At 42.0% G+C, this 15,695-nt stretch overlaps 1 protein-coding gene across 1 annotated transcript in view; it reads left to right on the plus strand.

The window, feature by feature from the left end:
• The window catches only part of LOC308104882 (muscarinic acetylcholine receptor M3-like), a 126,723-nt gene that overhangs the window by 33,252 nt on the left and 77,776 nt on the right, over window positions 1–15,695 (plus strand). The gene's annotated exons all lie outside the window — the stretch shown is intronic.

A 15,695-nucleotide genomic window follows, 5' to 3' on the forward strand; every position in this document is an offset into this window, starting at 1 on the left:
TGCTCTTTTTTCCCTCTACACCAAACCTCTGCAAAAATAGCTGATCTACAAGCTCACAACGCCTCGCAGTGCTAGGCGTTGTGAGCTTGTAGATCTGCTATTTTTGGCTAAAGTTCTCCTCAGAAAAGGGATGCTAGGGTTCAAGTGGTTAATGTCAAAAAAATAATCCTATCAGACAAAGATTTGGCAGCCCCCCCTGTAGTAACTCTGAGGACCCCCTAGGGGTCCCGGACCCCCTGTTGAAGACCCCTGATGTAGACGGGGGAAAAAACGGTCCAAGTGAGCCAACTCAGGTCCAGTTTTACCAAGTCTCAAGGGTTAAGTGGTTAAGGTAAATCAATGGAGTACGTGAGGATCTCTTGGTGAAGACACTCAGCGATGCTGAAGTACCCTATTGCTTCGGTTAAGTTAAGTTTTTGCACCCCAGTTCGTTATGAGTGTTCATGTCGCACTGTGACGGTATACTTCTTTTCATCTGTTTGAGAGCTTTTGGATTGGTCCGGGGCAGGAGCTTAAAGCATTCATTCAGAATTTGCAAAGGGCTTTGCAGTGGATAGAGACATACTGCAGATTGAGGGAGATGGGGACAAGGACAGAGAGAGAGAGACCGTGTGATTGTCCTCTTCAGTCAAATTCACCACCTATAGCATGCTGCACCGTGCAATGCCTCGCTGCCTCCAAATTGAAACGGGCAGTGAATTTGTCTTCGGTCAGCCAGCCTTCCGGCAATGCATTTCGCTCTGAAGTGCTTTGCTGGGATTAGTTTGATGTTGTTTGATTGCTCCTCTTTTATGTTGTGTGCTCTTGAGTCTTGCCCCTCTGGGCTACCCGCAGACTGTCTATTCATATACTGTAGAAGTTGTGCCAACAGCAAAGTTCCTCATCCAAACTCATGCACAAATGTTCACATTTGCTTGAATATAATCTGTAAGGACACACACTTTCATATTAACGTTCACATTTCAACATGCCCACAAGGTTGAAATATAAAATCGTTCAGGGCAGACCCACCCATTGCTGTCCCAGTAATAGTAGTATTTGTTTATTTGAGAGGCACAGCATATACTTTTATGGAGATATAAGCTTTCTGCCCAACAGCGAAGATGTGTGGTTTGTTTGTTCTTGAAGGAAGCCACTGAATTCAATTAATTTCTGCTCTATATGAATATCAATTTGCAGAGACTTGGAACTTGCTTGAGATGGATAATCCAACACGGCAAACTTTATATTTTGTCAAAGTTATGTTATTGCATTTTTTTGCTGACCAAGAGTTGGAGAGTGACATGCAGCAAATGGTCTGGCCTGCAGGGAATCGAACCGGGGACTCAAGAGCATGTGGCACGCGCCCTAACCACTTAACCATACAATAAGGTAGCCTGGTATTGGCCAGACTGATAATGCGTTCCTCCCCGGTATCAGTCTGGACTTCGGCCCATATAGGGAGCGAGTATGAGAAATCAGAAAATGATTTTTTGATGCTTTTCACTGTTGTACGGACAGCAGTTGAAACGCAGTCACTGATTGGCCCGATCATTTTCTGATTTCTCATACTCGCTCCCTATGGGCCCAAGTCCAGGCTGATACCGGGGAGGAACGTTAGAGTGAATCCACGTTATCAGTCTGGCCAATGCTCAGGCTAACAATAAGGGGCATTAAATGCCTTATTGTTGCATTTAATGCATTTTAAAGCGAGGAGTGATTTGGACTTGTGCGCAATGATATTTGGCCAACATTTATTCAGTTATTCAGGTACGTTCGTTGACGTTTTAACCACGTCAATGTGATTGGAGAGCTTTCTGCGAATATAGGCCAACGTTTGGCTATTTTCGCTATTTGATGTATAATGATGGATAATTCGTACCCTTTCTGGCCATGTTATAATAGGTGACCATTCGGTGAGAATAGGCAAACATTTGGTGAAAATAGCCGATCTACAGTATAAGCTCACATTTGGTGGAGGGGGCCAAGTACAAACCCTTGGGGACCCCGGTCAACGAAGTATATAGTGTTTAAGTAGTTAGATGGTTAATGACTATGAAGGAAATGGACATGTCGTAGGTATGGTCCTAAAATAAAAACAGGTCATGTACTGTACATACTGTAGCTGGTTACAGTAACTTGTATTTGGTGTTACAGTCAATCTATAATGATTGCTTTGCTTTGTGAACGCAAGCAGACCTGGGCCATTTATGGTTGATACCTGAGAGTACATTTGGTAGGATCATTTCTTTAGGTTGCAGGGGGAATGTTCATTTCACCGATCTTTTGTAAAAGAAACCCTTGAAACAATAATCAAAGCGTTACTGTACATGTTGACATTGGAGTGATGTGCAACTCACTGAAGCAGAACTGACTGAAATGAGCCAACTACAGAATAATTTACCAGCGTGTGCTAAATCCAACACGGGAATGAAAATGCATCCAATGCATCTATGAATCTTTAAAGAATGAACTCTAACAGTGGTACAGAAACGGAGAGCGTGATAAGCAGTGAAGGTAGTGCGTGCTTGCGTGCGCGCACGTGCCTACGTACGTGCGTGCCAGAGTGTGCTCCCTTTTTATGAGTCTGTGGCTTGAGGTTTGAACAGCATTGCAGAACATAGGTGGCATCAAGTACAATGGTAACCATTTTGTGTGTGTGTGTGTGTGTGTGTGTGTGTGTGTGTGTGTGTGTGTGTGTGTGTGTGTGTGTGTGTGTGTGTGTGTGTGTGTGTGTGTGTGTGTGTGTGTGTGTGTGTGTGTGTGTGTGTGTGTGTGTGTGTGTGTGTGTGTGTGTGTGTGTGTGTGTGTGCGCGCACGCGAGTGAGTACGTGCGTCTGAGGGTGGGGGTGGTTGGCTTCAATAGAGAGGGAAAATGTACGTGAAAGGGTCCCATTACCTTTTGGGATGGAGAATTATTATGTAGAGTAAGTGCACCCAAGTTTGCTCTCTTCCATTAAAGCCGGTCTTTGCCTCCCCCCTCCCCTATTCCATCCATCTATCCCTCTATTCTCCATCCATCCATCCATCGCTTCACGGCAAATCCGCAGGGATTGAAAATAAGGATTTAACAAAATATTCATAGTAGGGGATGTTTTTGAGAAAGCAATATTCAATGTTTACTTCACACCTGCCTAAGCACCAGCTCCATTATGCAAAGTGGAATAAACAACTGTTGCTTTTTTTCTTTTTCTTTTTTGCCTGAGAGTCTCCATATAAATGAGTTAATGTACTGGAATGCATTAGCCCGCTGGCCGCCAGAGCATTTTGCAGTTCTACTCTTAATTTTTGATTATGTTTGCAAATGCGTTATTGTGTTATTAATTTCCACCTAAACAAAATGTGTTGAAAGCAGTGGACCATTTTACATGAGGTTTTAAGACCAGCTTACACAGAGTATAAAGCTGGCTGGGGTTTGCAGTGTTTCACATATCAAATGGATGTGTACTGTATGTCAGTGGTTCTCAAAGTGGGGTCCCAGGGGGTCCCCAACTAAACCACTTGAATCCTATTTTATACTTAGGCTATTAACCCATTAAGGCCTGAGGTTCCGATTCTACAAAATGTCATCTAAATCGTAACAGTTTTTTGAAAAAACGTATGTTGCTATGTCAGTGGTTTTCAAACTGTATTTGGCCGCGGACCCCCATCTCAAAATATTTTGTTCCAGGGACCCCCAGAAGCAAAGATTTGAGTTACAAATGTTCGCTTTAAAAATATATACATTTGCAAGATTTGAAAAAAAATCTCGAAAAATAGCAGATATACAAGCTCATAGCGCGGCTTGTATATCTGCTATTTTTGAATAGCCAAAGTGTAAAATAATGCTTTTTAGCTCAAATAAAAAAATGACACAGATGCGTCCCAGGTATAAAAAAAACGCCGATGTACAAGCTCACAATGTTGATGTGTCGTGAGCTTGTACAATCGGCAATTTTTAAAAGATTTTGAAAAATCGTCCGGGGAAAAAACACAAATGTTCTCTTATGGGGGTCCGTGGCACAACATCTTCACAAGATTGGCTATTAATGCTATTTGTCCTACGATGAAGGACATACTGTAGGGCTTAACTATTTTAAGCCCTACAGTATTTGAACTCTGAGAGTGAAAAAGTTTACATTAAAGGGATAGTTCACCCCCCAAATGACTTTTTTTCTATCGATTAGTCACCCCATGGAGACTTGAATTCATGGATATTTTTTGTTTTTTGTCGCATTCCTAAGCCAATAATTTGATGGCTGGCAACAGTTCTGGTAGGAGACACAAAGAATCTCCATTGAATCTCCTACAGGAGACTCCACCGGTCATAAAATTATTGGTTTAGGAATGCGACAAAAACAAAAAAGAATCCATGAATTCAAGGCTTCATGAGGTTTTTAATCGATAGAAAATAAGAACAATTTTGGGTGAACTATCCCTTTAATGGACCCGATGGTTCTTGCTGTGTACTTCAATTCCTTGTTTGTGAAACCTTGCTTGGTGAATATAAAAGGGCTTCCGATTCTGATAATGCACATGAACATAAACACATCATCATCAACTTCGTGGCACATAAGTAGGTTTTAGGAAAATGTTACTCTGCCTCTGTTTGTTTTCAGCCGGTTTCAGATATTGCAGGTAGCTAAATTCATTATTACCGTCACTCCAGGAGGGAATGGTAATAATACATTTCAAACTTTCTTCTTGCTGTCTTACACCAAGGACACTAGAGGATAAACAAGGCTTTATTTGTCCATATTCCTCAGGGTCTGATAACACTTCCAATTTACAAACTGCTGTAGGTATCATATCTTGTGTGCGTGTGTGTGTGAGTGCGTGTGTGTGTGTGTACCTGGCCATGGGGAATGAGAGGCAGACAGAGTTTTAAGATTCAAAACAACAGGATTTTTATTCAACCAAGGTGTTGGGGAGAAGGGCTTGGGGGAGTCAGGAAATGGCTAATCTCTCAAGAACAGATTCTGCACTGCGTTGGAATCTGTCGTGAAGGCTCGTCATAACATGTACACACTGGGCTACAAGTGGGCGTGCCTTCAGATCAGGAAGCAGGCCGCGCTTTACCCAATCAAATGTAGTGGGCGGGATTCACATGTCCGTCGATCTTTCCCCCTCGAAACAAACCCAAACTAATTTAACAATAGCGTCCGCGGAGCAGACAAAACCACGGAAAGATATTCACATTTTAACTTACTCTTTCATCATAGAAACAAGTGGGCTTATAACCAAAACGATCCATGTTCTCTGGGAGAAGTGGTGTTAGTGTTCCGTGTAGAAATATTCTTAGTGGGAATGAAAACATAGTGGCACCCACCGGAAGTGAAAGCTGAAGGCAGACCTAAACCCCGGTTTCCTTGTGCACTGGCGTTACGTTTTCTTCCGCCCAGAGCCAACAGACATAGAACAAACAGCAGAGGGCGCTGTTTTTCATTTTCAGTTGGCGATGGGTTCCCAGATTGGGAAATGGCTGACAGACTTACGACCGTTCGTTTGGTTCCGCTCCGTTGTCCAATTTCCTATATACTGCTGCAGTCCAACCCTTGGCGGGTTCACCTTGCCTTTGTCCGTTCAGTACCAAAAGGGAAACACTGAACAGTCAATTTACAGTTAGTCAGTCAAATATCCTTTCCAACAATCTTCAACGTCGACCTCCTCCTCTTTTTACTCTGTTTCTCCCTCACTGAGGGTCTCCTACTTAACAACCACCTTTCACTCTGTCTGGTGAACAGAGTAATCAGCCTAAAATAGGGCCTCACAATAGGTTACCGACCCATAAGGGGCCATTTGGAACCCCCTCAAGGAACCATGAGGGTCCTTGGACCCCAATTCGAGACCCACTGGTGTAGCAGAGTGTTTCCAGTGAGCCAACATGCACAATATCAGCACCCTGACTCTGTTTGACCAGAATGGAACAGAGCCTTCATAATTGTCATTGGTAACACCTAATGAAGGAAGTAAGGAAGAGGATTTATTTCCAGTATGGCTGCTGTGCATAGAGCCTATTGCTGATCCTGTTCACCTGTTCTCTCTCCAGGTCTTCCATAACTGAGCGGGACATTATCAGCCTTCCCACACCATACAGTACTCTGTGTTCCTGGGCTCTGCCCAGTGAGCTGGATGCCACAGCGTGCATTCGTGCACAAAGTTAAAGCTGCAATCTGTGAGATTTATGTTTTGAAACCATCTAATTGGAGTGTCTTCCTGACATTCGAAACCAAGTCTTCCACACGGGATGACATTTCTACCAGAGAGCTAAGACTGAACTCTCTTGTAGTAAATGGTAAATGAAAATGGTGCATTTATATAGCGCCTTTATCCAAAGTACTTTACAATGTGCATTATATTCACCTGTTCACACATCAACCAGCAGAGGAAACCATGCATGGCACCAACCTGTGCCGTCACATACGGTTGACTGGTTGGCTCCCAACAGCTTATCTGGAGCTGTTAGGGTTCAGTGTTTTGCTCAAAGACACATCGACACTGCTCTTCTCAATAGAAGAGCTGGATAGACCACCTCCAACCACTGCAAATGTACTAGTTCTATTGTATCAACATACTTGACCACACAGTCAAAATAACATTTTATTCATTAAAATAAGTTCCAGATTGCAGCTTTTACAAAGAAGGGCTGCTCTCTGTCTATCCACAGTTGAAAGATTGGCTGTAGGGCTCTCATTTCTCCTTTCTCAACCGCCCCCCTCCTGTCCTTTCTCTCTCATTCTCTCTCTGTATCTGACCCTGGTATATACAAAAAAAGAGAAAAGATTGGAGAGAAAGATAGATTTGACTGCAGTGGAGGCCCACTGGTTAAAGTCATTCATATAGTACAGTATGTGTGTGTGTGTTTCATAGCAGACAGAAACACACTGTTCACATTCCCTTATCTGGCAGTGTGGCCATGGAGCATTTAAACCATTCTTCACATTCTCTCTCTCTCTCTCTCTCTCTCTCTCTCCCCCCCCCCCCCCGTTCTTGCCTCACCTTCCCTGTCTCTATATTTTCTCTCTTTGTGTGTGTATCCGTTTTTTTTGCCTGTCATCGCCAGCTGCTTCTTGTTTGTCTGCGTTTGTGTGAGTCCTACCGGGGCCGTTCATGATGTCCAGTCGCTGCAGTCTTTAGGCCTACTGCTACTTTATAACAGTGGTGGAAAAAGTACTCTGATATTTTACTTGAGTAAAAGTAGCAATACCACAATATATAAAAATACTCCGTTACAAGTAAAAGGCCTGTGCTCAAAATGTTACTTGAGTAAAAGTACAAAAGTATTGGCATCAAAATATACATAAAGTACCACAAGTAAAAGTACTAAAATGTTTGAAAATGGCAGATGTACAAGCTCACAACGCATTGCGATTCGACACGTTGTGAGCTTGTAGATCGGCTATTTTCAAATTTTAAATATGGCTAAAGTGGTTAATTTTTTTTTCATTTTTTCGTTTCATAACATAATGATATATATCTGCAAAGTAACTAGTAACTAAAGTTTTCAAATAATTGTAGTGGAGTAAAAGTACAATATTTGCGTAGAAGTGAAAGTATTGAAAATTTTACGTAAGTACAGTACTTGAATAAATGTACTTAGTTACTTTCCACCACTGCTCTATAAAGCCTGATTATACTTAGTTGCGTGCCGGTGTCGCACACAGAGAATAAGCCATCTACAAGCTCACAACTCAGGCTTTATAATCTAGAAAGAACCTTGATTCTTGCCGCGATGTCGGGTTTAAAATGAAAATCCCGGTCATGCGATGAAGCAGACAAATTAACCTTTATCCTGTTTTATCTGCTCCTTTGAGGTTCTATTTCTCCTCTGACTGTCAGATGAACAGATGGAGAGAAAACCCGACAAGGCAGTCAGACAGAACGAGACGGAAGCAAACAAGATGCGCCGGGGACGTCAAATAGACGAAGAAAGACAGAGAAAAGTGAGATAAAAGACGCACATATTGAACAAAAACATGAAAGTGACTCAGAGGAAGAGAGAGACACAGATAGACAGAGAACTATATTAAGAGAAATGGAGCGAGAGAGATATGAAGAAGTAAGTGAGAAATAATGAGGGCTCAAAGCCCAATTCATACCCATTGTTAGTTTGAAAATTGGACATTTTCACTGAGTGACGCCATGCTATGAAGTAAACATTTGGCTTAATTTTAATTTCTTATCTTAGCGTTGAAGCTTGCAATATCAATTTGCTGATAGTTGGTATATTTTGAAATATAAGCGCGGGCACACGTGCACAAACGCGCTGGTTGGTATGTAGGTTATAAAGGTGTGCACATTGTTATGTACACATGCCTATGGACGCACGCGCGCAAGCACACACACGCAGCATCTCTGTTTGTTCTGTATCCAAGTTCCCTGTGTCATTAATCATTCTGCCAGGTAGAATTTACTAAAGAATGCTGACCACACACACAGAGGCATTCTAGAACACTTCAATCATACAGTAGGTATTAAGTCCTGATTCATTGTGAAACGTGGCTTTGTAGTTCACTTCAAGCACACAGCAGCTTGGAGAAAACTTTAATTCTCTTTTAATGTCGAGGCAGCATTCACAACTTTTCGTGTGTGTGTGTGTGTGTGTGTGTCTCTCTCTTTCGGGGAAGGTGCCTGCGAGAGATAAAACACTAGAAAGTCACAGCGAGGACAGACCACGGCTCAGGTGGCCCTGTCACCCATCTGTTTGCCTTCCTCTCTCATTCACTCTTTACCGACTGATTTTCACACCTGTGTCCCGTGGAGATGGTGTATTCTTATCGTTTGTGTCTGTCTGTCTCTCACAGCAATAACTCACAGTTACTGACAGTAGCAGAACTGACAGTTCAGGATCTGCACTTTAGTTTTTTTCAAACATCAAGGTTCAAGGTCAAAGTTTAGTGTATATATTTACAAGAAACTTAACAAAACATGTGGTGCCAATGTAGCATCCCTCAAGTGTGTGTGTGTGTGTGTGTGTGTGTGTGTGTGTGTGTGTGTGTGTGTGTGTGTGTGTGTGTGTGTGTGTGTGTGTGTGTGTGTGTGTGTGTGTGTGTGTGTGTGTGTGTGTGTGTGTGTGTGTGTGTGTGTGTGTGTGTGTGTGTGTGTGTGTGTGTGTGTGTGTGTGTGTGTGCGGTTTTAATCACATTAATTCTAATCACAGACCAATAACGATGGTTCTCAAAGTGTGGTCCAGGGACTGTCGGGGTTCCAAATGGACCCTGACCAGTCTGTAACTCTTGAGAGTATACCAATTCCATCTGTGCACTCTCAGAGTTATGGGGGGTCCTTTTACATTTAAATGTTTTTTGAGAACACAATAACAATGACATAATGGTTGTGAGCTAGCTTATGCAAATCTGGCCATTACACAAGCACTACAGTATTTGTTACTAAGTGCTAGCTGAGCTGATGTCACAAGCTTGCTCCTGGAAGACTGGAGGAATTGTCTGGAGAACATCCAGTGTTTCACTCATTTTAGTCTGATTTTATCAGACAAGTTACGTAGGTTGGTTGAGAGGCAGTGATGGAAAGTAACTAAGTACATTTACTCAAGTACCGTACTTAAGTACAATTCTGAGGTATTTTTTACTTTACCGGAGTATTTCCCATTTGCAATACTTTTACTTCTACTCCACTACATCTCGGAGGCAAATATTGTACTTTTGCTCCACAACAATTATTTGAAAACTTGAGTTACTAGTTACTTTGCAGATATAAATTACTATATTATAAAACGTTCATTAACCACTTTAGTCCTATTTTATACATAGGCTATTTGAAAATAGCCGATCTACAAGCTCACAACGCGTCGCATCGCGACGCGTTGTGAGCTTGTAGATCTGCTATTTTCAAACATTAGTACTTTTACTTTTGGTACTTCAAGTATATTTTGATGCCAATACGTTTGTACTTTCACTCAAGTAACATTTTGAACACAGGCCTTTTACTTGTAACAGAGTATTTTTATATTGTGGTATTGCTACTTAAAAAAAATATCTGAGTACTTCTTCCACCACTGGTTGAGAGGCAGTTGAAGTTATAGTGTTTTGAAGTTGGTGACTTCCAGGAGTGCACCTCTGATCTAGATGTGAATCCATCACAGAGTTGGAATTCATTGTCTGGACTTTTCTGAAGGCTTGTGGCGTCTCTAGAAACTAAACATAATCTGCAGATGTCTGCACGATGACCACGTTTCCCACAAAGTCAGCTTTGTGTTAAGATATTTTGAATATGCAGCGCACACAAAAAGGAAACCCAACAGATCGAAACAACGTGGAATGATTTGCATTTTGGTGAATGACACAAATCTTGTCTGTTGTTTGTTTGTTCTACTGTATATTGTTCTACTGCATATTCAGAGTTCAAATTCCTGGGGGTGCACATTCACTGTCACTGAAGATCTCACCTGGGCAGTGCAGACAGAGCGAGCGGTGAAGAAAGCACAACAACAACGCCTCTGCTTTTTCAGAAAACTGAAGAAATCTGGCACGGGTCCAAAAGTTCTGAGAGCTTTCTAACAGAGGCACCACAGAGAGCATCCTGACTGGCTGCTTCCCTGCCTGGTACGGCAGCTGCAAACCGACCTCAACCGCAGGTGATGCAGAGGGTTGTGCGGACAGCCGAACGCATCGGCGGATGTGATCTCCCCCCCCCCCCACCCCCACCCACCATCCAAGCCCTGTACGACGAACGCTGTGTCAGCAAAGCTCGAAGAATCGTCAAAGATCTAAACCATCCCAACCACAGACTGTTTGAGATGTTGCCGCATGGAAAACGGCTACGCAGTCTCGAGGCTACTAGCAATAGACTGCTTCTTTCCACACGTGCAATCAGGTACATGCACGATCTGACAAGAACCAGTACGAACCAGGGCTAAGGGAAATGCTAACCTGCCCCCCCCCCCCCTTGCTTGAACTGCACCTACCTAATTTGCTATATTTGCTACATATAGAATATACTGTGAAGTTGTTTACACAAAGTTAGGTGGCAGCTACTTGGAAAAAAATCTGTTGGTGTATACAATATACCAAGTTTTTATGCACATGTACATTTGATGATACTCTATTTTATTCTCTTTCTGCTCTTTTTTTGCACTCTTTCTTTTCTTTAAATCTTTTTACGATTTCTTCATTCTTACATTATTCTGTTATTCATTATCTATGCTGCTGCATTGTCTGAAGGAAGCCAAACCAAAATAAGTTTTACTCTTATGTACCTGTACACAAGATGTAACAATAAAGTACAACCTTGAACCCTATTGTCACTTTTGGGTGGAAACCTTGTATGTCCAAAACTGTTAAGTGTTCAGGAAATGGAAAAAAGAACCTGTGTTCCAATGTAGTTATTATTTATAGTCACAAGCTCTTGTTAATACTTTCCATTGGCTAAATATTTATAAAACCCACACACAGACTAAACCACTTTAAACCCGGCATGATATTAGAGGTGGAAATCCCTCCCCAAAAATGTTGTGAACTTTTGGGGGACATTGTGTCATTCAACAAATAAAATGCAAATAAAAATTGGGCATTCATTTTATGAAAAGAAAACGCAAAAAGATGAAATATGGAGATAGAAGGTTTCTGCCCGACAGCAACGATAATGTAACCTCTTGTACGGTTGAAGTATCCGTGTTGTTTTACTGCAACGTCCAAGCTTCAGAGTCATTCATTTCCATAATGCTGGCTTCTACTGAGCAGCCCAGCAGAACACATGCAGTCAGCCTCCAGTCCTCAGGGACTGTTTGCCGATACGCAAGACAGCCGGAGTTCAAATAACACAATGTTGACAGTTGTTTTCATATTTTCATTTTGATCTCATTAAGTAGTTCATTCATTCAACTTGTCTTAGAACACATTAATGGAAAGAGCCCTCGTTTAGAGATGACAATGTAGGAGAATAAAATAAGTACATACCAACGGTTATTATTTATAATCAACAAAATACACTTGCACTCAAATTACAGACTTACAGTCATTTAATATTTTTTTGTGCTAGAAGTTGTGTTGATACTGTATGTTGTTTGGAAAATTGGTTTGTAGTATACGTGTGTGATATTTTGCAAGGGTACCACAAACAAATCTATCTTTCTCATGGAAATGTATCCATGGCTTTATGTTGCCCCGGAACCCAAGATGGAAGGCCCCGTGTGGAAGACATTGATGATTCTGTGGAAGACGTTTGATGATTCTGGCTTTAATTAGTATAGCCTGTATGAGTGATGTCATCTATTCTTTACAGGCTATGCTAATCTATGCCAGAATCAGCAATGCAATGGGACCAGTGGATTTGACCAGGGGTGCCGGATTGTACCACGTAGTGGGGGACATGAACGGACAATCACGTATACTCTAATAGGAGTTAGAAGACCTCCAGGCAACGTTGCATTTTTAATAGACCGCTCTTTAATTACAGTGTATTTTAAGATGAATTGTGTGCCTTTGAAACATCGTAACCATGTAACCAGGAGGCAAATAAATTATATAAAATAATACTATACGAATATCTAGGCTAAGGCTTGGATGATAATGCAATGGGTATTATTCAACAGTGTTTAATCTATTAGTAGTGAAACCACAATCATTCAGTCAGTCAGCACCATGGACATGAGCCGTGGCCTCCCTATTTCTTAAAGTAGCCTACTGGGTTCGCCTGTCAGTCTCAAGCAAAAGCTTTTCAACACCTTGTTCACGTCGTCCAACCCATTAGTCAACGGCTTGTGGCTGTGCGGGAAAAGCAGTTTAATGATTGGTTTAAAAGGTGGATTATGTTGCACACAAACGTCGTGCACATTGCTCATGTCGTTCCCCCAGCGCAAAGCTGCCCTCAGCCACCTAGACTGAGGAAATCTCACCAAATTTGCCTACGGATTTCATTTGAATATTTCCATGTATCTCGTGGCATTGATCATGTGTTCTTTGGTACAATTGAAATCTACACAATGTGTGCTTGGAATCATGGAAGATGTTCTTGAACCGACATGGCTTCTGCTTGGAACTGACCTATAGTTTGTACAAGATTAGTAGTGGATCCTGAGTGCAGAATCACACAGACAAAGGGAGCATGGCAAAAGAAGCTGTTTCTCTGTAATTCACTGATTCCTGAGTGAGTGACATCAATTGGAGAGAGGCAGAGAGACACCAGACAAAACATACATACATACATTTTAGAATGTATGAATGAATGAGAGACCGAGAGAGAGAAACGGGTGTAGAGGATACAGGCGGGCAGACAGGCGGTCAGAAACATCCAAATAACAGAGAGGTACTCTGGTGTCCCTCAGAGTATGACTGCCGGTCAATCTATTTTCAAACATAACTTTTAGAAGTACATCCCCAGGCTAGACACTTACGAAACACCTGCAGTACACACACACACACACACACACACACACACACACACACACACACACACACACACACACACACACACACACACACACACACACACACACACACACACACACACACACACACACACACACACACACACACAGTGTCCTTATGTGGCCCTGTCCTCGCATTGTCTGCTGCTGCAGGCCTTTGTAAATTAGATAGTGTACTTGACATTCAGATGGCGACTCTAGTCAGTGAGAGCGTGCATGTGTATTTGTGTGTGTGTGCCGATTATAGGCTCTGTATGACGGTTATCCATTCCACACACAGTCTACGCTGGATGATTTAACAAGGCCTCGTTGCTATAATTCAGGCCGGAGTTGCTTACACAGCAGCTTGGCCGGGACACTGGTGTTGAATGGACCTGTGTGAATGACACAGACGCACAGACCCATACAGTGTTTGTCCATACTGCCTGTCACAGGTGTGAATGAATAAGACCCCAAATGCCTCTGGGATGCAAACTCAAGTAGGGCTGGGCGATGTGACTTGAAATCAACATCACAATTATTTCAAACCTTCCTCGATGTATGCACCGTTGTTAAAAAACAACAAAAACAAGCTTAAGTGGTTGATTAGATCTATGTTATGTTGACATATAAGAAATTAAAATTATTCTGCTTCTAGATTATTCAATTAACTTACATGAGGAAGATTAAGTCTGTTATTGGTTCTAAATATCAGTATTTTCGACCAGCCCTAAACTCAAGGGCTGGGCAATTACACCCTAAGTAGAGAGGCCAATGAGTTTTACTCAATTATGTGTTTGATCTAGTTTAATCCAGTTTTATTATTTTACTCTTTAGTTTAGCTTTTCAGAACAAACTAGCAAAATCCTTTTTTATTTTTTTATTTTTTGAAGGGCAGGCTACATTTCACCCACTGACGATAAGTGCAATGCAATTATGAGAAGGCTCATTTCAAACCTTTTGTTTTGATCCTTCGGATACAGTTTTCATAATGATCTCTTTCTCTTTTTTTGGCAGTGCATTATTCAATCTGTCTTTATGGCGTGAGAGCAAGAGGTTGGCCGCGTGCGTGCGTGCGTGCGTGTGTGCGTGTGTGCGTGCGTGCGTGCGTGTGTGCGTTTGCAGCTAACCTCGCAAAACCGCTGGGCTATTCAACACCAAACTTTTAATGCACACTGCCAGTAGGCAACAGAAGTACCTCCACTATTTATTTTTTCACATTTTAAATATTTAACTTTGTATAATGGAGGTCAATGGGGCTCTGATTAGGGTTAGGTTGCAGTGAATGAGGATGTAAAACAGTATGGTGCATAAGGTTGCAGTGGATTAATGTAAAACCGTATGGTGCATAAGGTTGCAGTGGATGAGGTTGTAATGTAAAACAGTATGGTGCATAAGGTTGCAGTGGATGAGGTTGTAATGTAAAACAGTATGGTACGTAAGCAGTGGATGAGGTTGTAATGTAAAACCGTATGGTGCATAAGGTTGCAGTGGATGAGGTTGTAATGTAAAACAGTATGGTGCATAAGGTTGCAGTGGATGAGGTTGTAATGTAAAACAGTATGGTACGTAAGGTTGCAGTGGATGAGGTTGTAATGTAAAACAGTATGGTGCATAAGGTTGCAGTGGATGAGGTTGTAATGTAAAACAGTATGGTGCATAAGGTTGCAGTGGATGAGGTTGTATAACTGAGTACAGCACAGCAACTGACTATGGATCCTTCTGACTGGACCTGACCAAATATGGTGTCTGGACTGGAAAAAAAAGTGTGTGCATGCATGCATGCATGTGTGCGTGCGTGCGCATTTGCACACATTTGTTCATGCACCAACACGCACAATGACAGAATGTGCATTCATAAATATTTTTTATGCAGATTGTTAACACACAGCTGGGTGAGTACACACGATGCTGAATTTTAATAACATGAATATTCAAATATCACACGCACATGAATGCACATACGGACACACACACACGCACATGCACACATGCACACACACACATACACACTCATTTAGGTCCTGCCAGCCCTTTGCTCTAATCATCTCTGTGTCATGTTGCCAGTGGAAGAATAAATAAACCATCATGATGAATACATATTTCATACTTTACATCTGGGCATAGTTTTAGGCTCGTGTTCATGGAAATCTTTCTGCGGTCTCTCTCTCTCTCTCTCTCTCTCTCTCTCTCTCTCTGTCTCTCTGTCTCTCGTCTCTCTCTCTCTCTCTCTCTCTCTCTCTCTCTCTCCACATGCATCAAAGTGGAGAAATCGAAGTGAAGAGTCCAGTGGTTCTCAAACTTTTTAATTTCAAGGACCACAGGTCTTATGCACACCTGATCGGCCCAGAGATCAGGTTTAACTCTGAGTTAC

This window comes from Gymnoscopelus braueri (assembly GCF_963280865.1).
Source record: "Gymnoscopelus braueri genome assembly, chromosome: 17".
NCBI lineage: Eukaryota > Metazoa > Chordata > Actinopteri > Myctophiformes > Myctophidae > Gymnoscopelus > Gymnoscopelus braueri.